Consider the following 24,734-nt stretch of genomic DNA (forward strand, 5'->3'; position numbering starts at 1 on the left):
CGCCTTAAAAATGATCACAATTCAAGTAAAAAAGAATCGCTTGATTCACTCTTAAGAAAGAACTACGTAGGTCTGATTTCCTCTTCAAAGAAGGGTACGTAGGAGCAAAAGCCCCGCTTTTGTCGACCTCAAAAAATAAAAAGAAATAAAAGTTAGGGTAATACAATTTCCACAATTCTAAAAAATAGGCTGTTGTCCTTTGAGACAAACGTGAGAGGTGCTAATACCTTCCTCAAATGTAAATACAACTCCCGAACTTAGAATTTTCATTTTGACCGGTTTCCTTCGGTTTTTCCGACGTTTTCCACAAATAAACATTGGTGGAGACTCCGCGCATCTTTCCTCCTTTGGAAGGCGCACCCGTGAGCCTCGCCTCGCACGCCCGCAAAAGGGCACGTTGCGACAGTTGACACCAACGGAACTAGCTCTTCGCCGCGAACAAGGTTTATGTTTCAACCGCGATGAGAAATATTCGCGTGGTCATAAATGCGCTTCTTCTTTATTTTTGTTTGTCACAGAGGAGGATGAGTATGCTCAAGAAATCGAACCCGGGCCTTCATTGTCAACTCTTCCTCCTTCTTCGCAGGACTCATCATCAGCACATATTAGCCTGCATGCACTCTCCGGCCAAGGAGCTCCGGAGACCTTGCGTCTCACAGGCTTAATCAAGAATCATCGTGTCCAGATCCTCATCGATGGTGGGAGTACACACAATTTCCTGCAACATGAGTTGGTTTCTTCCCTGCAATTAAGTCCTCAAGATACCTCCACACTGCGAGTGACGGTGGGTAACGGCGAGTAGTTACAATGCAACCAGGTATGCATGGATGTATCAGTGTAGATTCAGAAGCATGACTTCAAGGTGGATTTCCATGTGCTACCCATTCGAGGGGCTGACGTCGTCCTCGGAGTGTAGTGGCTTAAATCTTTGGGACCTGTCCTAACGGACTACACAGCCCTTACTATGAAATTCATTTACGATGGCAAGTTGATAGAGCTCATAGGGGATCGTGATACCTCTCTTGATCAGATTTCACCTTCTCAGCTGCGTTGTCTGGTAGACACAGGTAACACCAGCACCTATTTTCACATTAAGATGGAACCTCACACCACAACACTGCTACCATTAACTCATCCAATACCAGCAATCCAAAAACTCCTTACTAAACACACCTCCCTGTTCCAACCATTGTCAACCTTACCCCCATCGCGGCCCACAGATCACACTATCACGCTTCTCCCAAACTCGGCCCCTATTAACGTTAGACGCTATCGCTATCCCCATTATCAAAAGAAAGAAATAGAAAACCAAGTAGCTTCCATGCTCAGTCAAAGCCACATACAACATAGTTCGAGCCCCTTCTCATCTCCGGTTTTGTTGGTCAAGAAATGCGATGGAACTTGGCGTTTCTGCGTTGATTATAGGGCACTCAACGCGATCATAGTACGTGATCATTTCCCCATACCTACGGTGGATGAACTTTTGGATGTGCTGGAAGGCGTAGTCTGGTTTTCTAAGTTGGACTTGATGCAAGGGTATCATCAAATTTTGATGAAAGAATCTGATAGAGCAAAATCGCCTTCCGCACTCACCATGGGCATTACGAATTTTGTGTGATGCCTTTCAGGCTTTGAAATGCCCCTTCATCCTTCCAAGCAACAATGAACAGATTGTTCCAATCCTATCTACGAAAATATATCATCGTCTTCTTCGATGATATATTGATATATAGTCACAACTTGGAGGAACATTTGAATCATTAGGAAACTGCGTTTCAAGTGTTGATGGATGGTATGTTTGCTCTCAAATTTGCTAAATGTTCCTTTGCACATAAGCAAATAGATTACCTAGGGCACATTGTTTCTAGCGACGGTGTACAACCTATACCAGAGAAGGTGCAAGCTATTCAAAGGTGGCCGCAACCACGTACAACTCGAGCCTTGCGTGGCTTCCTTGGTCTAGTAGGATTTTATGGCAGGTTCATAAAGGGTTATGCTACGATAGCCGCCCCTCATTCCCATCTATTAACCAAGTCAGATTTCGTGTGGACACCAGAAGCGGAGCACGCGTTTCAAACTCTTAAGGATGCAGTTATGATGGCACCAGTGCTTGCTCTTCCTAATTTTACCAAGCCCTTTACAGTAGAAACAGATTCTTCAGGCTCGGGTATGGGCGTTGTGCTTTCGCAAGAAGGACACCCAATCGCCTTCTTCAGGAAGCAATTTTGTCCAAAGTTGCTTCGGTCCTCTTCCTATGTTTGTGAGCTCGCCGCCATCACCGCCACCGTCAAGAAATGGCGGCAGTATTTGTTAGGGCATCACTTCGTGATTTTAACAGATCATCAGAGCCTAAAGGAACTTATGAATCAAGCCATTCAAACACCTGAACAACACTGGTACTTAGCACGCTTGCTAGGTTTCGATTATGTTATCCAATATAGAGTAGGCAAGAGCAATGTAGTAGCAGACACATTATCTCGATCATGGGGTCAACTACTGCTTCACTCTTCATTCTTTCAGTGCCACATTTTACCTTCCTTGAAGACTTACGTAAGGAGTTGCAGACAAACCAAGAATTTGTAACTTTGAAGGAAAGGATACGTTCTGATACGCAGGCATATCCTAATCATTCGTTGACTCCTCACTTCATCTTATGTCGAGGTCGCATTTGGTTACCCTCAGATTGTTCATTTATCAAGACCTTACTCTCGGAATTTCATCAGTCTCCATTTGGGGGTCACATGGGTTTCCGTAAAACCTTAGATCGTGTGGCTGAGAACTTCATTTGGAATACTATGGCAATTGACATGCGAAACTTCGTTGCCAGTTGTTTGGACTGTCAACTTGTAAAGTATGAACCTGTAAAGCCCAGAGGCCTGCTATGTCCATTACCAGTGTCGTCTCAGCCATGGGAGGATCTCTCGATGGACTTCATTGTGGGACTACCAGCCTACCGTGGCAACACATGCATCTTCATTGTCGTGGACCGCTTCTCTAAGGGGGTACATCTTGGCATGCTTCCCCCTCACCACACATCACAAGTTGTGGCTCAGTTGTTCATGGAGATGGTAGGCAAAATCCACGGCATGCCTCGAAGCATAACGTCCGATAGAGACCCGCTTTTCATCAGCAAATTTTGGCAAGCATTATTCTCCCTAAGCGACACTAAACTCAGAATGAGTTCTGCGTATCATCCTCAGACGGATGGGCAGACCAAAGTTGCCAATAGGATCATTGAGCAATACTTAAGGGCATTCGTACACCGCCGGCCAAGTACGTGGGGACGTTTCTTATTATGGGCTGAGTGGTCATACAATACGTCCACTCACTCAGCCATGGGGTTGATGCCATTCAAAGTAACCTTTGGCTGCAAATCGTCGAGCTTTCCGCAATACCTGACGGGCACCTCAACGGTGGCGGCAGTAGATGATTTGCTCAGTCAGAGGGAAGCCATATTTGCTCTACTCCGACAAAAGCTTCAGAAAGCATAGGCTCGTATGAAGGAAATTGCTGACGGACACCGTAGGGACCACGAGTTCCAGGTGGGTGAATGGGTTCTGGTCAAGCTACGGCCGTATCGGCAGACCACAATATCGGGAACGGCCCATTCCAAGCTCTCAAAGCGTTTTTATGGACCTTTTTGAATCAGTGTGAGAATGGGTCCAGTTGCCTACAAGCTTGAACTACCAGAGCACTCTCGCATTCATCCCGTGTTTTATTGTTTCCTTCTAAACCCTTTATTAGGCCACCGGACACGGTGCAGATTGAGGAACTGCCACCAGGGGCAGTTGATAATCAACCAGTCCCCATACCCTTGGCTATTTTGGGCCACAAAACTCTTTCGACTGACCATGGGCCAAAGCAGCTGGTCTTAGTGCAATGGCAGGGACTTCATCTTGACGAAACGTCGTGGGAAGACTGGACAAGTCTTCAGGAGCTTCATCACCTTGAGGACAAGGTGTTGTTTGAAGCACGCGGGAATGTTACAAGTAGCAGCTCTGAACCGCAAGCAACCAGGCCCAACAGTGATAATAGCAAGGAGTTAGTAGCAGGAAGGCCCAAAAGAGGAAGCCACACTCCTAGCTATCTAAAAGATTATGTGCTAGAAGCTTAAGCACTCACGGGAGCATGAAAAGGCACAAGGATAGCGTAGGCATCTTCTAGAAGCTTAGGAAGAATAAAGAATATTCACTGTTAGCATTTCTGTTAGGTAGTTAGGCCGTTACGTGATAAACAGAATGTATAAAATGCAAGAAAATGCTCGTGAATAATATCAAGAAGAAAAACGCATTCTATAGTTTCTCTCTCTATCTCTCCTTCTACCCTTCTCGTTCACGGAGGTTGCTTGGGCCTCGAAAGCCTAGCCTAACAATATGAAAAGAAAATACAAGATGTAAATTTAATTTTGGTGATAATTGCATTGCACATCTAAGACATTTGAACCAAAATTTAGTATTTTAAAACTGAATGTCAAATGCACCATGCCACATATACTCAAGATGTATATGGTGGTAATTTTTTTGTGAACATAATTCTAATGCCTTTTGCAAGTGATAAGTTTAGTTTGTTGATGCGATTCTTCTCTACAATACCTTTAGGGAAGTCATTGCACTTACAAATTTGGTTGTTGATTCTTGAAGAAAGCATAAAGGCTCCCTCCCGGCTATTACTAACTTGATCATCGAGACAAAGACTTAAGTTTCTTCCAATGTCTCTAAACTTTTTCTTGTGAAAATACAACTGAGATTAACAAAATGCTAACGAACAATGTGTTAAAAAAAGACTATTCTCAAGCTTGTATTTTCCAATTGAAGAAAAAAAATTCAAATATGCAATGATGAAGCTGGCCACTAGAACACCAATGGAGTAAAAGAAAAGCTACATGAAAAAAATATAGTAGAAACAAGCAATCATCATTGCAATTATGGTAAAGTAGTGATGTTTGTACTCTTATTTCTTAGCATACTAGATCATTGCATTCATGAGTTTATAGAGGACATCGTGCATTTCAATTAATATTTTTTAGATTCAAAAAATAATTAATTAAACTTGCGCAGACTTAGTCACCACATTAGTATCTTTATGCTAAAGAGCAAAGTAAAGTTAAATTTATTACTGCACATAATTTTTCATTCATTATATGAAATTTAACTTTTTAATTGTCATTCAAGCACTCTCTTATTATTAAGGAGTATGTAAAGAATGGATTCCTGCAACAAATCTACTTGAACGTCTTTGTTTCACTCTACTAGTTCTTTTAGATTCTCTCTGATGAAAATCTTCACCATCAAAGTCCATTAATTCCTTATTTTATTATTTAAATTCTTGATCTCTCTCTTGTTTTTAATCATGCACTAAAATTTCACTAGATAGTAATGTCACATAAGTGAATACAAACTAATATGTAATGAGTTTCTTCTATTTTATGTGATAAGTGTTTGCATTTATTTTGTCTACCTTGAAGCTCTTTACTGACAATGCAATGCAAATCTAATCTTATGTCTTGGATGATGTGTTAGACTATAAGGAAAACATCATCATGATCTCCATTTATTGTAGTTATTACTACCATAGAAAAAAGTCTTCGACACCAGTTTTGAAGGACTTTTAACATCGATTTAGAACAGATGTTGAATCGACCGTTGTTGAAAGTTGACAACTTTCAATGACAGTTCAAATATGATTTTGAAAGCACCTTTTTATATTTGTTATGACTACAACTAATGTAGAAATGAAGTATATTTTTTAATATTTATTTTATTTCACAATGAACCCAACCTACATATTCAAAATAAACCCAGTGGTGATACTTGTTTTCACAATAAAATAGTATTTTTGTGACAACCAAAAATATCGTCGCTATTATAACAGTGACTCGCATATTAATGACAATCAAAATAGTCACTAAATATTTGTAGTGATGATTTTTTAAGTTTGAATGACAACTTTTTTCATCACAAAATATATATTTCTTGTAGTGAGTATTATTTTATTGTGACTAGTTTGATCCAACGAGTAGAGGAACAAGAGTTGATCCTAAATATGGCACCGTGGAAATTCAAATGGATAAAAGATATAATTTGATTAACCCATTCATCATTGCACATAATGTAAGATAAGTGTATTATGTGTTGTATCCATTGTATCTAGCAAAAAGAAGGGACAAGCATGGTTGGTGTGTTGCAATTAAAATGAAGCCTAGGGGTTGCATAGAATCCTATAATTTAGAAGATGATTCGCCTTATCAAGTAGAGGAAATGTCACATATCAACGAAGTCATTGAACTTGAAAGTATTTCTTGATTGGAAGATTTAGGAGGCGGTGTTGAAGAAGTGAATCCTGCTAATCTATTGCCAAACGAAGGAGAATCAAATAATTTTGAGGAAGACAATAAAGGAGAATTAGAAGATGACTTTGAAGTTTACAATTATCAAGAGGGGGATTAGACAAACCATATAATTTTTCTTGAAATTAAAATTGTTATGGAAATTGTATTAGTTTTTTTTTAGTGACATGATGTTTGTTAGTCAATCTTAATGTTTATTGTTAGTATCATCTTTATTTAGTTGTGATAGTTAAACACTTTATTAGTGTAAATATTGTATTTAGGTAAACTCATGATGGGTTTTCTCTCTCTCGCAAAATATCAAAAGTCATAAATGTATAAGTCTAGCCTTAGATAACAATGTAAGCTTCCTCTTTTTTTTTTTTAATTTAAAGTCTTGTTTCTCAATATTACTAACATGATTTATTATATGATTACATTACCAAAAAGATCCATAATTTATTTTCGTTAATTTTTTTCTTGTATTTATTTATAGGATCAGAATTCAAAAACATGCTACTTTTACCATTATTTTAGGATAGTTTTTGTTTAATTTAAGAATTATGAGATTCTACTAGATTTATATTGTGATTTAATGTATAATGTTTTGAATTTAGAGCATCGTGGGATATTATTATTTTGTATAAGTTTGCCATTGAACATGTAATGAATTATATTTTAAGTGATGTTCATTTTTACAATTAAAAAAGATTATGTGTGTATTATTATGTCAATTAAAAAATAATTTGGTGATAAAAATATTAGTAATTAAAAATAGTAATCAATTATGAGTAAATTTTATTACAATAATAGTAATAGACATTGTTGTTATAAAGTCTAAATTGTGACGATTAAATTATTACTAATGTCTTGAATATTTGTGACAAGATTTTGTCATTATTATATAGAAATATCAGTGACAACATTTTCATCACAATATATATCATTTTTTGTGACATCCCAAAATAACGCCACTAATACAATAATGACTTGCATATTAGTGATGACTTTTTGAGCTTTTAATGTTGAAAGTTGTCATCACATAAATCATATTTTCTTGTATAGAAACCCTGATTCCTGATCCAAATGCAACAAATTTGGTTTAAAATCTATTAATTGGATGGGTTGGGTCGGTTTACAGTGTTAGTTGTTTGAAAGAAGAGTAAATATGGGTTGAGTTGGACGGTTTGCTTTTGAGCCTTTGGTGCCTCAAAAATTGAATCCAACCATTTTGTTAAAGTAGTTACTTCTTGCACCACTTGATTTGCTTCCTATACCCCATTTTTGAATGTAATTTACATTCAAATTAGCTATTTTGAAATGTAAAAATTTGCATTCAAGATTACATTTTTGAAAGGCTAATCTAGAATGTTAAATTACATTTTGAAAGGTTAAAAAGGTGCAGAAAATAATTATCCCAAGTTAACAATTCAATTATTTAAGTTATGTTGTGGCCCTACAACCCATACGAAGTTGTATTCCATTACTTAGCCTAATAAGCAACTCACTTGCTCCAGCAAAAAAAAGACATTTGCCTATTGCATCACTCTTGCCTTTTCATTGACAACTTCCATTTCATTCGATTTCCAATAAAATCTTCTTCTTGTATTGATTGAAATGACTCTAGTTAATGAGATAAGGAAGAAGTTCAAATGCGAAGATGATTGATGAAAAGTTGTCTAATGATTAATGAAATTAATTTCACATCTTGAACCTTGAAAAATGAATCCTCACCCAACAAAACTTTGTATGGCCTGTACAAATAAGTTTATATGTCGATCCTTTGTCTCCCTTGTTGCTGAAGAATTTTAGTAATTTAATTACATGCTATAGTAAAATAAAATAATCATTTTGAATGATAATTTTCTAATATACAAATTTGATATAAAAAAAATAATTATATATTTGTTTTATTTACTCACAACTTTGTATGGATTGAATACCAATTTTTCATTAGCTAATTAATAAATTAAATAATAGAGAAAAATTAAAGACTGAAACAAAATTCAACCACGTAGTTTCACATGGTAATTTTCACTAAAAATTTATACAATTTGAAATTTTCATTGGACTACATTCTTTTAATGAATAATATGTTTTTTTTTAAATATCAAACAAATATTCATGGCTAGAAAACATAGCATTGGAGCATTGAAAATTTTTTAATTGATATTTTACAAAAAAGTTATTAAGCAATACAAGGACAAGAATTTGACATTTAAGGTCAATGTTTTTGTGTGTAAAAATATTTATTTGGTAGTTGAATGGAGAAGAGGAGAGGGAGAATTCATGAGTTCGATCCCCTCTCACCAACAGAAACTAAAAAATTAGTTTAACATTTTCCAATGGAAAAAAAAAAAGCTCAATGATCTTTTATATACATATATAATATGTATGATGCACCTAGCTAGTTAAAGAATCTCTAGGTTAGGATAAGATGATCTAGTGAAATAATTTTAATGGAGGACCTCAAGAGAATGATTTGAGAAAGATCCTTCTTGTGAGACTTCATCTCTTTAGAACACATCAATTTAAGTAAGTCCTGCACAACCAAATGTAAAATCACATATTTGAAGGCCTCATAAAACAAATCCAAAAGCATTCTTATATTTATTTAACATTGAAAATATTTCTCTAAACACATTTACAATTGTGATTTAAAATGATATATAGAATACATTTATTTTAATTAATTTAATATAAAACAATGTATATTACAAGCATATATAACAACAATAAATGGAGATGATCATGATATTTTCTTTATAGCCTAACACATCATCCAAGACACATGATTAGATTTGAATTGCATTGCCAGTAAAAATAAAATCAAATAAAGGTACACAAAATAAATGCAAACACTCATCCCATAGAATAGAAGAAACTCATTGCATGTCTATTTATATTCCCTTATGTGACATTACTATCTAGCGAAATTTTTGTCCATGATTAAAAATAAGAGATAGATCAAGAATTTATACAATAATAATAATAAAAAATAATTAAGGGACTTTGCTGGTGAAGATTTTCATTGGAGAGAATCTTAGTAAAAATTCCAAAGGTTCCATTTCCCATAGTATACGTACATTTATGAAAAGAAAATACCATTACATAAAGACATTCCTATAAAAATCATAGAATAGACTTAGCTGATAGTTAATTATGATAAGAATTAGTAGAATTTAAAAAAAAATCTTCAATTACATTAAGAAATTAAACTAAGCGAACTAGTAGAGTAAAGTAGTAGCATAATCAAACTACTTACAAAAAAGGTCAAGTATATTTGGTGCCAAAATCCATGTGTTTATATACTCCTCAATAATGAGAAAGTGCTTGAATAATAATTAAAAATTCAACTTTCATAAAATGAATGAAAAATTTATGTACAATAATAAATTTAATTGTACTTTGCCCTTTAGCATAAATACAATGAATACTAAATTTTTGTCCAAATGTCCTAGATGTGCAATGCAATTTTCACCAAAATGAAATTTACATGTTTCTTGTATTTTCTTTTCAAATAGAAACTTTCATGTTAAACATTATTGATAAATCCACACGGATATTGTATTTAAGTATTTTTTTTGTTTTTCAAATTTTTCATATTGAACCAAAATATAAGAATGGCTGAAGACCAATCTATTATTGGAAAAAGCCAAATATACTATGATAAAAATCCTAGGGATATTAAACATGACTTCGTTGAGTTTGAAGATCAAATTTTGCACACTAAATTAACATGGAGATGTACTAGCATGTAGAAGTTTTATATGCAAGTAAAACATCTCCATTTTAATTTACCATGCAAAATTTAGTCTTCAACCTCAATGAAGTCATCTTTAACATTCTTATGATTTTTATTATAGTATATTTGGCTTTTTCCAATAAGTAATTGATCTTCAACCAATCTTTCATTTATGTTCAACTGGAAAGATTCGAAAAATCATAAAACACATAAACACAATCACAGTATGGATCTATATGAAAAGAAAATTCAAAAAGCATGTGGAAAAATTGGGTTGCATATCGAGGACATATAGACAAATACTTTGTCTTTCAAAATTGAAAATCAAGTGCACCTAGACACACGTATCCAAGATATATATGGTGGTAATTTTAACATTTATGGAATCCTAATGCTTTTAGCCAATGATATTATTGATACGTTCCTTCTCTATCATAGCTTCGGGAAATTTATTGTACTTATAAAATAGGTTGTTGATTCTTGAAGAAACCATAAAGACTCTCTCCTCAATATTAAAAATTTGATCTCGTTGAAAAAAAATTGAGATTAACTACAAGCTATCCATCAATGTGTTAGAAAAGCAAGCCCTTCTCAACCTTCCACTTTTCAATTGAAGAAAACAAATTCAAACATGCAATGATAAAATATAGAAAACAAACTTAGAAAAATTATGTTTGGTTGCAAAAAAATAAAAACAAAGAGAATTTCAACCCACATGTGTTGAAGCAAAGGAACTACATATGGTTCATACAATATATTTGCGAACTCAAATATCATTTTTGATATTTGTACACACAGATATAAGTAACAAAGAGTTGTTAATATTCATGTTTTAATATTCGATTAGATACAAAAGAATATACTAACATTAGAGTTTAATTTTGAACTATCCTCACAATAAGATTTCAAAGAAATCAAATGAGAGGAAAAAAAAAACTCAAAACGAAATAATACTTCTAAATGGAAGGAAATGAAGAAACCCAAAGAGTAAGGAAGGAAAAACAAACTTAATGTTTGGAGCGGTGGTTAGTAGTTTTGTTCACCATGGATCCTAGAAGAGATTCATCAATTTAAAGGAGAAAATGGTTATAGAAGTCAATGGAAGAAGTGATGAGGAGAGTTAATTGAACTAAAAAATTAAATAAGAATAACACTCATTAATTTGAATTGAAATCATTTTCCACTAGTATTTGCGTAATTTCTGGTTCCATTTCATGCGAGTTGTTAAACCTTCCTTCCTCAATTGACATCTCTCTGACCCTTATTTTCTCACCTTAACCCAGTTTTGGTCTTATGCAAATGATTGAGCTTAATTGAGAATTATAGCTTATTTTTAGATTTTGTGCTTACATGATCTATCTACCTTGTGCAAGACCTAGAGAACACAATAGAACTCCAAATGGAGAGTGTGACAAAGATCTGAAAATTGTAGTCCCTTTCAAGCTAAGAAAAAGATCTTCAATTTTTGTCACAAATAAGCTTTGGTCAATTCTGTCATTTCAAGGATCAATTTGAGCTAGGAAGTGAGAACCTTTCCACTTGAATAATTGGGCTCCGAGTTTGGATTTTTTTTTGTGTAATTAGTTTAATTAGGTAGATTAGATGAGCCTAATGAAGGCCCATCACTTCCTTCCGAGTAGTCACTCTATATATTAGTAGAAGTTAGTTAGTTGGTTAGTTCATTTTGTAGAAAGCAAAATTAGTTATTTGTGGTGCAAGCTTTAGGATCAAACTATTTTCTCTCTTTTTCTCTCAATTGTTCTTCACTCTTGTTTCTTTCTTAACTTTTGTTCTCCAATATTCTTGCACAAAATTCCATGGCTTTTCCATTGGTGATGATCATGGAAGGTGAAACACTTCATCAATCCAACAATCCACTCCAAGCAAGGCAGAATGTAACATCCCATTTTTTTTCGTAAATAAATTTTAAAATCTTTTTAGTAAAAATAAATAAATAAATAAATATAGAGCAAATAATAGGCTGAGTACCCTAGGTATAAATAGCTATGTTAAGTCAGGTGCCTCCTCTTCACCTCATTTTCGTTTATATCTTTTCTCCTCTCAAAACCCTTTCTTTTCCCGCAGCGCACCAAACCTGCCTCAGAAAAATGACGATCTCGGATTCATTCACCGTTGGATCGTCGTAAAATTGAAACACCAGGTTTGTAACCCATTTCCGAGCATTCTCACCGTTGGGAATTTCAAAATCATGTCTGAGCTTAGAGGAAAACCCTTCGCATTGTAGCCTTTTATTTTCCCGCAGAAACCCAAAACTGTCTTGACAAAACTATGATCTCGGATTCGTTAACTGTTGGATTGTAGTCAAATTTGAATATGTTGTTCGAAATTCAATTGCGCACACTTTAACCATTGGGATTTGTGAGATAATATTCATGGAGAGAGAAAAAGGAATCGCACCAAGACAGCACAAGTGGAGGCTTCAATCCCTTCTCTGTTTCTCTGATGTTTGGAAATTCTATCAGAACAGTTAGAGAAAAAAACTAGAGAAATCTCAAGAAACCGCTAGAGATGCTGCTATCACTGGCTGAAGACACATGAGCCCGCTTAGAGGTAAGGGATGAGTTATTCACAACTGGGGATTAGTGAGAACATGTGTAGGGATCCTTAGAGATATCAATTGGAATGTGTTTTGGGGTGTTTTTGCAATTTTCATTTTATCATTATAATTATTACAGTGAATTATATATGTTTGATGAATCAGTTGATGTCCCAATGAGAAATTGCTGTGAAATTGATGTGTTCTTGTGTTAAGTGTGAACCCCTTAGAAAAATTAAGTTCTTTTTATTAACATAAATTATATTTTAAATAATATTATTCAATGACTTATTTTATACAAATTATTATTTTGTTCTAATTTTTCTACGACGATGATCAACATGTTATGTGTATATGATTATTGTAATACTAAAATAATAAATTAAAGAAAATTGTAAGGTTAGTGCCTAGTGGTAAATTCTTTTGATGTAATATTAAATTAATTGTTATAGAAATCCTTTGATTAAAAACAATGTAGTTTAATTTGCTATATACATATACATATATACGATTTGTATCATGCAAATATTATTATTGTGTGATGTGTATATGAGTTATAATGGTATTATAATATTATTGTGAAGATTGAGTAGTATAAAGTTGAATGTGTCAATTTGCGAGATACATGTAAAAATGAGATGGTTGATGTGATATTATGAGATGTTAAACTGTGGGCGTGATGTTTGATTGTGAATAAGTGTGTGTGTGTGTGTTTGACACTTGATGTGATAATAAGTATATTGTGAGCTATGAATTATATAATAACCCGACCAGTGTTATCTTGAGAAAAGCGTTGATGCGCAGTGTTTAAGAGAAAATGTAGGTTTCCTATTCAGGAACCAATGTTAAATTGTAGCGCAATGTGTTAAATGTGTTTGAAACACGAGTGTGAGATCGTGAGTATTGTATAATTCATGAGCAGTGCTTATAAATGAAATATGTGATGAATTGTGGAATAATATGTTGCCTTGAGATTATAATATTGTTATTGAGATAGAGTAAAAGTGTAAAGTAGAATAAGTGTTGAATTGGGAGATACATGAAAACATGTGATGATGGATTGTGACATTATGAGATGTGAAATTATGAATGAGTTTTGGTTGTGAACAAGTGTGTGATTAACTCTTGATGTGACATTATTTGTGTTGTAAGCTGTGAATTGTACAATAACCCGACCAATGTTATCTTGAGAAAAGTGTAAATGCGCAGTGTTAAAGAGAAAGTGTAGGTTTCCTATTTAGGAACCGGTGTTAAAGAGAAAGTGTAGGTTTCCAATTTAGGAACAAGTGTTAAATTGTAGTGCAATATGTTGTACGTGTTTAAAACACGAGTGTGAGGTCGTGGGTATTGTATAATTCACGAGCAGTGTCTGTGTGTTAAAATGATTTTAGGGGTTGGACCTAAATCAGGAGGGAGAGGCCCTGACGGACTCTTCGGAGTGTAGGCCTTGGGGGTCATCGGGTTTGAGTGTTTCTTTAAGCCTATGTTGATCCCATATGGTTGGAGCATTCTCACAAAACATCGTGACCCTGACTGGTCTCCCTATGATCTTACTTAGTGAGAGTGACCTGACAAACCCATTGTGTGGTGTGTCTTGTTATGTACTCCTAAGCACCCTAGGGTAGTTTTTCACTAACATAATACCACATTGCATATAGGCTTGAGTCTTAGCATAACTGTCTCATGTGCTTGCTAATTGTTTTTATGAAATTGATGTGTTATTTTGTCTTGATCAGAGCGTGTGATTCTTGTGTAATGTGATTGATGATTGAAAAGTGTGATTGATGGATGAAAAGTGAACTTTGAATGACAAAGTGGTGGAATTACGTGTAAGTAAGTTTTATTTGGTTTATATGATATGTATATCTAATTGTCTTGTTTCTCTATTAGTTAGGAATGCGATAACTCACTCCCCGTGTGTTGTTTGTGTTTGGATCCTGTGATGATCTTGAACTTTGTGTTCGGGGGAGCAGATGACTAGGTGAATTGCTTTAAGGAACATTATGCTGAAGGACGTCGAGACACAATGCTCTGATAAGATGTAACAGTGGGACATAAGTTTTTATATTAATTGCATGATGTTAGTCTATTTTATTTTATTTCGCTAATTTAACAAAATATCTATGTAAATTTTGATGGCCTTATTTGAACCAAATATGTTCTAATAAGTTTTAATTGATAATAGTGAAGTGAATGTGAACCTTTTACCCGTGTGAATTTGGTTACCGATATTTTTATATATTTTGTTTATTTATATATATGTCGGGGTAGAGGGTGTTACACTGAATTTGAGTTTTGGTTTAGTATTTCAATCTTTGTGAATGATCATCTTTCTCTTGAATCCTATTTTCTATTTTCATGATTATGATTATGCTTAGGATTGAAAATGGATTAGGTTATGAATTCATTTCCTAATTTCAAAATTTAATTCCAAACTAATCTGAGATCTCAAACAATTTAGGGATAGATTTGATTAAACTTTCTTTAATACATTTGATTGAACTTTCACATTTAACATCATTCATATTAACTATGATAATTTGTTTTGCATTGATTTGGTTGATTGGATTGATGCTATTAAACTTGAATTGTATTCTGTTCTTGTTCTATTTCTCCATCTCTATTTTTGTGTTTTCACATTTTTTTACAATTGCCTACAAACTATTCGATGAAATCCCCCCTTGTTATTTATAAGTGAATGAATGTAGGAACCAAATTGAATCATATCTCTTCATCGACCTCGTTTAATCTTGTACTGTAAAATTTCCTGGTTTATTTGTTTTTGGAACAACTCGACATCATTATCAAAATTGTATGATACAATTTTCTTTTCCTTAAAATATACTGAAGGCTTATCTTATTAAAATATTTATTGTAAAAAATAAATGTTAAAGTTAAAAACATTAATGTAGGATTTACTAAAATCATATTAAATTCTTGGTTTAATTAGATATTTTATCATCATGCTTTTCAGTTTTTTGATATTTTACCAATTCATTAACTGCGTAACATGGTGATGTCATGTCCGAATAAGACGACATCACTTTTTCTCTTATTTTTACAAAATGATACATTTTTTATAACCAACATGATAGTAAAATGCATGAAAAAAGCTCTAGTGGTATAATATACAAAATTTTAAAACATGATGATAAAATGTGCAAAAAAATTGATAATAAAATTTACAAAATAATGATAGTTAAGTGATAAAATGTGTAATTAAGCCTAATATTTTTATAAGAAAAGTAAAAACTTTGAAAGATATTTATGCAAAGCAAACATAAAGGAACCAAAAATAATTGAAAATTCTTTAATTAGAACTTTCTACATCATAAACTTAGTGATGAGTTATCTATTTTCAACTACGGTATTTGTTCATCTTAATTAAAATTATTACTTAGAATGTATATGAGTTGATGTTAATAAACATTTAGATATGTTATATCATTTTGTTTGTGCTTGAAATTGCTATATCCAAATTTCCTTTTGCTCTATATAGTAATTTCATGATGACTCAGTCAAGACAATAGGTCAGTGGGCTAGAGGTGGAACCAATGGGTCCCTTATATATATATATATATATATATATATATATATATATATATATATATATAGGATCAATCCATTGTCTATATTTCAATATTACATGATCAGTTATTACTATAAATTTTTATTTATTACTCCATCCATCCCTAATTATAAAACTCTTTGAACTAATTCATGCCCCTTAAGAAAAGTAATTAATTTAGTTGATCACACTAAATCTATCAATTATTTGTATTATCATTCCAAAATTATCCTTTCTTATCTATCTATCTATTTATTTATTTGCTTCTCATTAATGTTTGGAGAAAAAATAATTGCATAAGTGTATGTAGAAAAAAAATAATTAATACACCTAGAATTAGAAAATGGTCTTATAAAAAGGGACAAACAAATTTATGAAAAAGATCTTATGATCAGTGATGAAGAGAGTATATTGTTATCAATATCAAAATAATATTTTAGGACTATATTATATGCTCGTGTTCAATAATTACTTATTAATAGTTGTAAATGTTTTAGAAATTGTAAAAAATTTGTAAAAAAAAGAATTGAAGAAAAATTCAAAACAGACCCGTCGTGTAAAACCAGTTTGGGCCATTCGTTTTGACTAAACTTGGCTGGGTCAAGCTAGACTGATGTCGGTCGACTGCATTTCTGATCCAATGGCTTAATCGGACTAATTAGGTCACCAGTTCGATTTTCACAGCTATGCTATATAGTAATGAATATGTTGTAATTGTTTTTTGACAACAATATATTGTTATTGTTAAACTTTTGTTACTAGTTATCAAATATTAACTTATATGATAATTATCTTCATATTCATTGTATTTAGGTTTTCTTTATTATGTATAGATACTAGAAAACTTTGATAATGTTAGTAAGTTACAAAAGTATAGTAAGATATTATTGGCATAATTAATGATTTTTTAATATAACCTTGTCAACTATTTCTTAGGGGTGATCGGTGGTCTAGTTTGGGTCCGAAAAGTCCAAATAACAACAAATTATAACACTTGTAAACTAGACCCATTTCCACCCAAATGGCCCATCAAGTTGGGTAAATTTCAGGTGGGTTGGTGGATTGAAGCAGATATGGACTTAATTTTTTTTATCTTGTTCTTGTCATCTCACCTCAACATCACTACACTTTGAAATATAGATTCAAAGAAAATGCTTTTTAAAATAACTTTTTGGAACTATTGCAAAAGAATTATTTTTAAGAAAACACAATGACATTTTTGTAAATAAAGCCAATGTTTTTAGAACGGTTGTAAAGGAACCATTATAAAAAGTTACCTTTAAGAATGATTTTAATTTAAACCATTCTAAAAAACATGATGACATTTTTGTAAATAAAGCCAACATTTTTGTAAATAAAAATAATGTTCTTAGATCAGTTGTGTATGAAATTGTTCATAAATATGTTTTTTAAAACACTTACAATCGTTCTAAAAACTCTCCTATGACACAAAATTCATAATCCTCTCTCCAAAACCCTCAAGCCCCCTTTCTGAATCCTTAGCAAACCCTCCATCAAAAACCCTCGAGCTCTCTTTCTGAATCCTTAGCGAACATTTCCCTTTCTCCGCGACTGAATCTTGCACGGTGGCATTTCCCTTTCTCCATGGCGGTAATTCGCTGTCTATTTCTCCACGACGGCTCCGCCTTTGTCCCTTAGCAAAGTCCGATCCTCGCTCCCTTTGTGCGCCTATTCGAGAATGCATCTTCTTGCTAATAGCTCTAATCTTCCAATTCGAGGTCACATCCTTTCTTGTGCCTCTTCGGTGTTGATGCCAACAATTCACAATGTGTATTGTACAAATTATGATTATTTTTGATGTTGTATCCATTGTTGTTGAAGAATATTCCTTGTAAATGTTGCAATTGGAAACTTTCTTGTTTCTATAGAGGATTTTTCCCCAAATGGCTTTCGAAGAGGTTGTGTTTCTATCACCTCTAATTCTAGTTTTTTAAGGCAAAAACTAATTGAGATAGTTAAGGAATTAAAAAATAGAAAATTTATCAGAGAGTGTTATTAATGTGTGTTTTCCTACTCATCACACTTATGATTAAGTTAATGTGGTTAAGTGTTTTTGGTGTTTCACCTTGGTCACTTTTGCTAAATTATAGCACAAACTTTTATTAAGAGATTAGTGGAATTTTAGTTCTTACTAGAGAATTGCGCTAAAAATACTTAAAAAACTATGTCTTGATTTTGGAAGAGCTTGTTTATGGCTTATTCAATCTTTAGTATCAATGTGTCTAAAAAGTATGACACAAGTGCACTAGGGTACAATTTAAATTGCAATAAAAATACGGTGCTATTTTGGGGAAGCCATTAGATCCATGTATTATTCACTAGCTACTTGACTTGAGCTTGTAATTAAATCTTGAGCTAAAACATTTTGTGCATGCATGTTCAGCTTGAGTTGCTATATAGTATAAATTATAACTTTGAAATTATGGCATATAGGATATATAATAAGCACTTATAGGTTGAGGACATGGTGAATATGATTAAAATGTAATGTTTTGTGAAACTAAGTATGTACCTCGAGAGAGAGAAAATTACAAGTTCAGCTGTGAAAGTTTTCACTGTTTTTTCTAATAGAAGGACCTATAGAGAAAAAACAGAACTTAGTTTTGCACTCTTCGCTATTTCATAGTAATTTTCGTTATGTTTTGTTTTTCCTTTGCTTATGTTTTTTCCCAACAGAATTTTTTTTCTTTTTGACAAACAAAATCAAGTACTTGTTCAGATCTTTCTCTTGCACTTTCTACACTTTTCCAAACCTTTGTACATATTGGTGTGTGAGAGAGAGATAGATAGTTTTAGAATTGGGTTTTGAAAAAAAAGCTTTTTTTCTCTCTAATTTTGTGTTTGTAGAGAACGTAAGATTGTTGAATGTCTTTTAGTAGAGGCAGAGTGTGCGTGCATCTTAGAAGATGATGAAGTACGAGTGTGGTGAGCTTTAGATGTTAAGGTTCATACTTGAACAAAATGAATATGGGGTTTGTGGATTTGATACAACAATCATTACTTTAATTTATGAAGTGATTAATGGTGGTAGTTGCAAAATTGATATGACAATCATTATATTCATGTAATTTATCAGGGGCTAATTTGAAATTAAAATTTTGATATCTCATTGAAAATTATAAGCATTAATCTATATCATTCTTTTAGGTAGTTTATGTTTTTAAAGTGCTAGTTATTTTGGAATGGACGGTGTACTTCATAGAATTTATTATATTTTGACTATTTTTAAAATTAATTGAGGATATTTAATAAAAAAAACTAATAATAGAACACACTAAAATTGTGTAGTACATAAAAAGTAAAATAGAATTTATATATTATTACTTATTATATTTATTTAATATTTTATTTTATTAAATATTATCATATTGTTTAGTGTTATATTTTTTGAATAAAATAGGTTTGTTATATTTAATAAATGTTTCTAAATAATTGAGTGAAAAGTAATAAAACCTACATTAATGTTTTTAACTTTGAGACACACACAACGAGAATAGTTTACTTTATAAAATATTAATAATTAAATTATTTAATACACCTAATATAGAATTAAATTCAATAACATAATCAAATATTATATTTATGAAAATATTTAATAGAAATAATAATAATTAATAACATCATTAATTAATATAATATAATTCAATAATGACATTAAATGATATGAAAAATTTAGTAAAATCATTAAATACTATTGAATAATATAATTTAATTCAATAATAACATTAAATGTTAATTAATACATGTAATATTATTTTATTTCTTGAACTTAATAAGTATGTTACTTTCTATATATATAATTAAGACTCATTAAATAACATAAATTAAAATAAAACATTAAATTTCCTTTCAATAAAATGACAGATAATATTGTAAAAATAATTTTATTTTGATTGGACTTTGGATGTAAATTATTTTGCATTGTCATCCAATTAGAACCTTGTTGATCATGACTTTATAGAAAATAATTATAATATCATTCACCAGAAATTAATAAGTGTTATTCTTATTTAATTTTTAGTTCAATTCACTCTCATAATTTCTTCCAACGACTTCTATCACCACTTTCTCTTTAAATTGATGAATCTCTTCAAGGATCCATGGTGAACAAAATTACTAACCATGCCTCCAAACATTAAGTTTGTTTCTCCTTCTATACTCTTGTTTTTCCTATCATTTCATTTCTTTGAAATCGTAATGTGAGGATAGTTCAAAATTAAACTCTATTGATGATAGTATGTTCTTTTGTATTGAATCAAATATTGAAACATGGAACTTAATAACTCCCTGTTCCTTTGTATCTATGTGTTCAAATATTAAAAAAAAAAATTGACTCTTTTTGCTTTCAATGATCAAATTGGTAATATCGGGTAGGGACTCTTTATTCTTTCTTCAAGAATCAACAAGCTATTTTGTAAGTACAATGGATTCCCTAAAGGTATGGTAGAGAAGGCATGTATTAATAATGTGAACATGTCACTGGCTAAAAGCATTAGGATTCCCTACATGAAAAAATTACCACCATATATATCTTGGATACATGTGACCAGGTGCATTTGATTTTCAGTTTTCAAAGCCAAAGTTTTTTTCTATATGTTCTGGATATGCAATGCAATTTTTCCCAAAGAAAAATTATATGCTTTTTGTATTTTCTTTTCATATAGAAACTTCCATATAAAATATTATATATAAATAAATACGGAAATTGTGTTTATTTTTTTTTTGATTTTTTGAATCTTTATTGTTGAGAATAAATGAAAGAATGACTGAAGATCAATGAGTTATTGGAAAAAGCCAAATATACTATAATAAAAATCATAAGAATGATAAAGTTGACTTCATTGAGGTTGAAGACTAAATTTTGCATGGTAAATTAAAATGGAGATGTTTTACTTGCATATAGAACTTCTACATGCTAGGTACATCTCCATGTTAATTTAGTGTGTAGAATTTGATCTTCAAGCGTAGTGAAGTCATGTTTAATATATTTAGGATTTTGATCGTAGTATATTTGGCTTTTTCCAATAATAGATTGATCTTTAGTCATTCTTATATTTTTCTTCAACATGAAAGATTTAAAAAAACAGAAAATACATAAACACAATATCTGTACGGATTTATCAATAATATTGAACATGAAAGTTTCCATTTGAAAAAAAAATACAAGAAACATGTAAATTTAATTTTGGCGATAATTGCATTGCACATCTAAGACATTTGGACCAAAATTTAGTATTTTAAAACCGAATGTCAAATACACCATGCCATATATACTCAAGATGTATATGGTGGTAATTTTTTCGTGAACATAATTCTAATGCTTTTTCAAGTGATAAGTTCACTTTCACTACTACAATTTTTAGATATAACATCGGACGGTTAACATCGGTTATTCACAAAACCGATGTTAACAAAAGCGCGGTGACATTTTTGTAAATAAGTAGACTTAGTTAACATCGGTTTTTCCGAAATCGATGTTAATTACTCGATATTAACATCGGTTATTTTAATAATCGATGTTACTATGGAGTACTTGACATCGGTTTTGGAAAAACCGATGTTAGTATCTCGTTGTTAACATCGGTTTTAAGAAAACCGATGTTACCTAGTTGATGTTAACATCAGTTATTTTTAAAAAACCGATGTTGTTATCATTATATATTAAAAATCTGAAATTGCACAACCCGCGCGCTTGAACCCTATCGTTCTTTTTCTTTCTTCTTCCGCCTGAGTTCATCTTTGTCGCAAACTGGCCTACACTTCCGTGACTACAACCACATTGTGGAGTTCGTCTTTGTGGAGATAGTCTCTGTCACTTATCGATTGAGGTACGTCCTTTCGTTTTAACATTAGGCGTTCCTCGTTTTAACATTTGCTCACTTTCGCAGGTCGAAGAAAACTAGGAAAGGAAAGAGTCTCGGAAAGGGTACTCCTAGGGCGTTCTTCTTCTTTCTCCTTCTGCCTGAGTTTGTCTTTGTCACAAACTGGGCTGCGCTTCCGTGACTGCAACCACATTGTGGAGTTCGTCTTTGTGGAGTTCGTGTCTGCCACTTATCGATTGAGGTACGTCCTTTCGTTTTAACATTAGAAGTTCCTCGTTTTAACATTTGCTCACTTTCGCAGGTCGAAGAAAACTAGGAAAGGAAAGAGTCCCGGAACAGGTGGGAATCAATTTTGGAAGTCCATTGTGCTTGGCTTTAAGACTCCCAGGGAAGTCATCGAAGGTATGTCTCTGTTCTATGTTAATGATGAAAATCCATTGTTCAGTGGTCTGTCTCTGTTGTGATGTTTCGAAACCTTAGTTAGACTAACTAATATGATTGATATTTGACTAAGCTGAGACTAGGCAATATGATTATTTTTCCAAACAATAGGTTTTGTTACCCGTTCATGTTACTGTGAATTTGGAGATTTAAATTAGACTAAGACGATACTAAGTCATTATAGTTGCTTACAAGTGCTATGAGACATGCTGGAGGGATTTCAAAATGGGGTCCCATTCTCCTGTCCAGTGTGGTGCCTTGTCTGATAAAGAGTGTGGTGGTTTGAGCTATGATGATGATGGCAATGCATGTAGTAATCAAAACCGGAACCATTTTCATCATTTGGTTGGTTTCCTCAACTTGAGTCACAATGCAAAGCATCCATGGTGATGTTTGGCCTGTCTTTACTTGTCAAGGAAGCTACAAAACTTTGTCAAGGTTATAAGATTGTTGTGTTGTTCTAGAAGTTGCACTGCATCAATTTGGTGGCTTTGATACTAGTTCTATTAATCAATTTAAATCCTTTTCATATTACAAAAATGAATTTAATCATTAACTTTTAAAATTTTCAATTTAGTTTGAGAAATTAATATTTAGGTAAATTTATCCTTAATATTAAGAAATAAAGTTCTGAGCCAGTCAATTTGGTTGCCTGATAGACACCAACTTGAAGACCAAATTGCTTAAGTTAGTTACCAAATTTGATTGATATTTATTTGCTGTGAATTGAGCTTGAAATTGCATTTGACAGGTACAATTTTGGGTTTACTATAAAAATAGAAAGTATATATAAAAAAAATACTTGAAAACGACATCGGTTATTAACAAAAACCGATGTTAATATCATAAACAACATCGGTTTTTTACAAAAACCGATGTCGACATGAAGCTTAACATTGGTTGTAATAGAAAACCAATGTTAACGTTTGTATATTAACATCGGTTATTTGTGTATAACCGATGTCAGCGTTTGTATTTTAACATCGGTCATCTGTAGATAACCGATGTCAACGCTTGTATATTAACATCAGTTATTTATAAATAACTGATGTGAACATCTGTATAATAACATCGGTTATCTACACATAACCGATGTTATACACAAAGAACTACACCAAATAAGTGTATGCATCATCAACGTTGACATCAGTTTTCTAGAAAAACCGATATTAATGGAATATATTAACATCGGTTATCGTAGGAAACCGATGTTAATATATTCCATTAACATCGGTTTTCTAGAAAAACCGATGTTAATATAACTGCAAAACCGATGTCAACGTTCATTATGTGTACACTTTTTTTGCTGTTGTTCATTGTATTTAACATCGGGTATTTAGAGAACTGATGTTAACATTGATACATTCAACATCAACACTTTCAACATCGGTTTTAAAACCAATGTAGAATGTTCTAAATAACCGATGTTGAAAGTGTATTTTCTAATAGTATTTGTTGATGCGATTCTTCTCTACCATACCTTTAGGGAAGTCATTGCACTTACAAATTTGGTTGTCAATTCTTGAAGAAATCATAAAGACTCTCTCCCTGATATTACTAACTTGATCATCGTAAACAAAGACTTTTTTCTTCTAATGTCTCTAAACTTTTTCTTGTGAAAATACAATTGAGATTAACTAAATGCTAACCAACGATGTGTTAAAAAAAAGATCATTCTCAAGCTTGTATTTTCTAATTGAAGAAAACAAATTCAAATATACATTGATGAAGCTGGCCACTAGAACACCAATGCATTAAAAGAAAAAGCTACACGAAAAAATATAGTAGAAACAAGCAATCATCATTGCAATTATGGAAAAATAGTGATGTTTCTACTCTTATTTCTTAGCATACTAGATCATTGCATTCATGATTTTATGGAGGACATCGTGCATTTTAATTGATATTTATGCTAAAGAGCAAAGTAAAGTTAAATTTATTACTACACATAATTTTTTCATTCATCATATGAAATTTAACTTTTTAATTGTCATTCAAGCACTCTCTCATTATTGAGGAGTATATAAAGACATGGATTCCTGTAACAAATCTCTACTTGACCTTCTTTGTAAGTAGTTGATTGTGCTATTACTTCACTCTACTAGTTCTTTTTAGTTTAATTTATTAAATTATCTAAAGAATTTTTTTACGTAGATTCTCTCTGGTGAAAATCTTCACCATCAAAGTCCCTTGATTCCTTATTTTATTATTTTAATTCTTGATCTCTCTTGTTTTTAATCATGGATTAAAATTTC

This window comes from Glycine soja, chromosome 10 (assembly GCF_004193775.1).
Source record: "Glycine soja cultivar W05 chromosome 10, ASM419377v2, whole genome shotgun sequence".
In the NCBI taxonomy this organism is placed as follows: Eukaryota; Viridiplantae; Streptophyta; class Magnoliopsida; order Fabales; family Fabaceae; genus Glycine; species Glycine soja.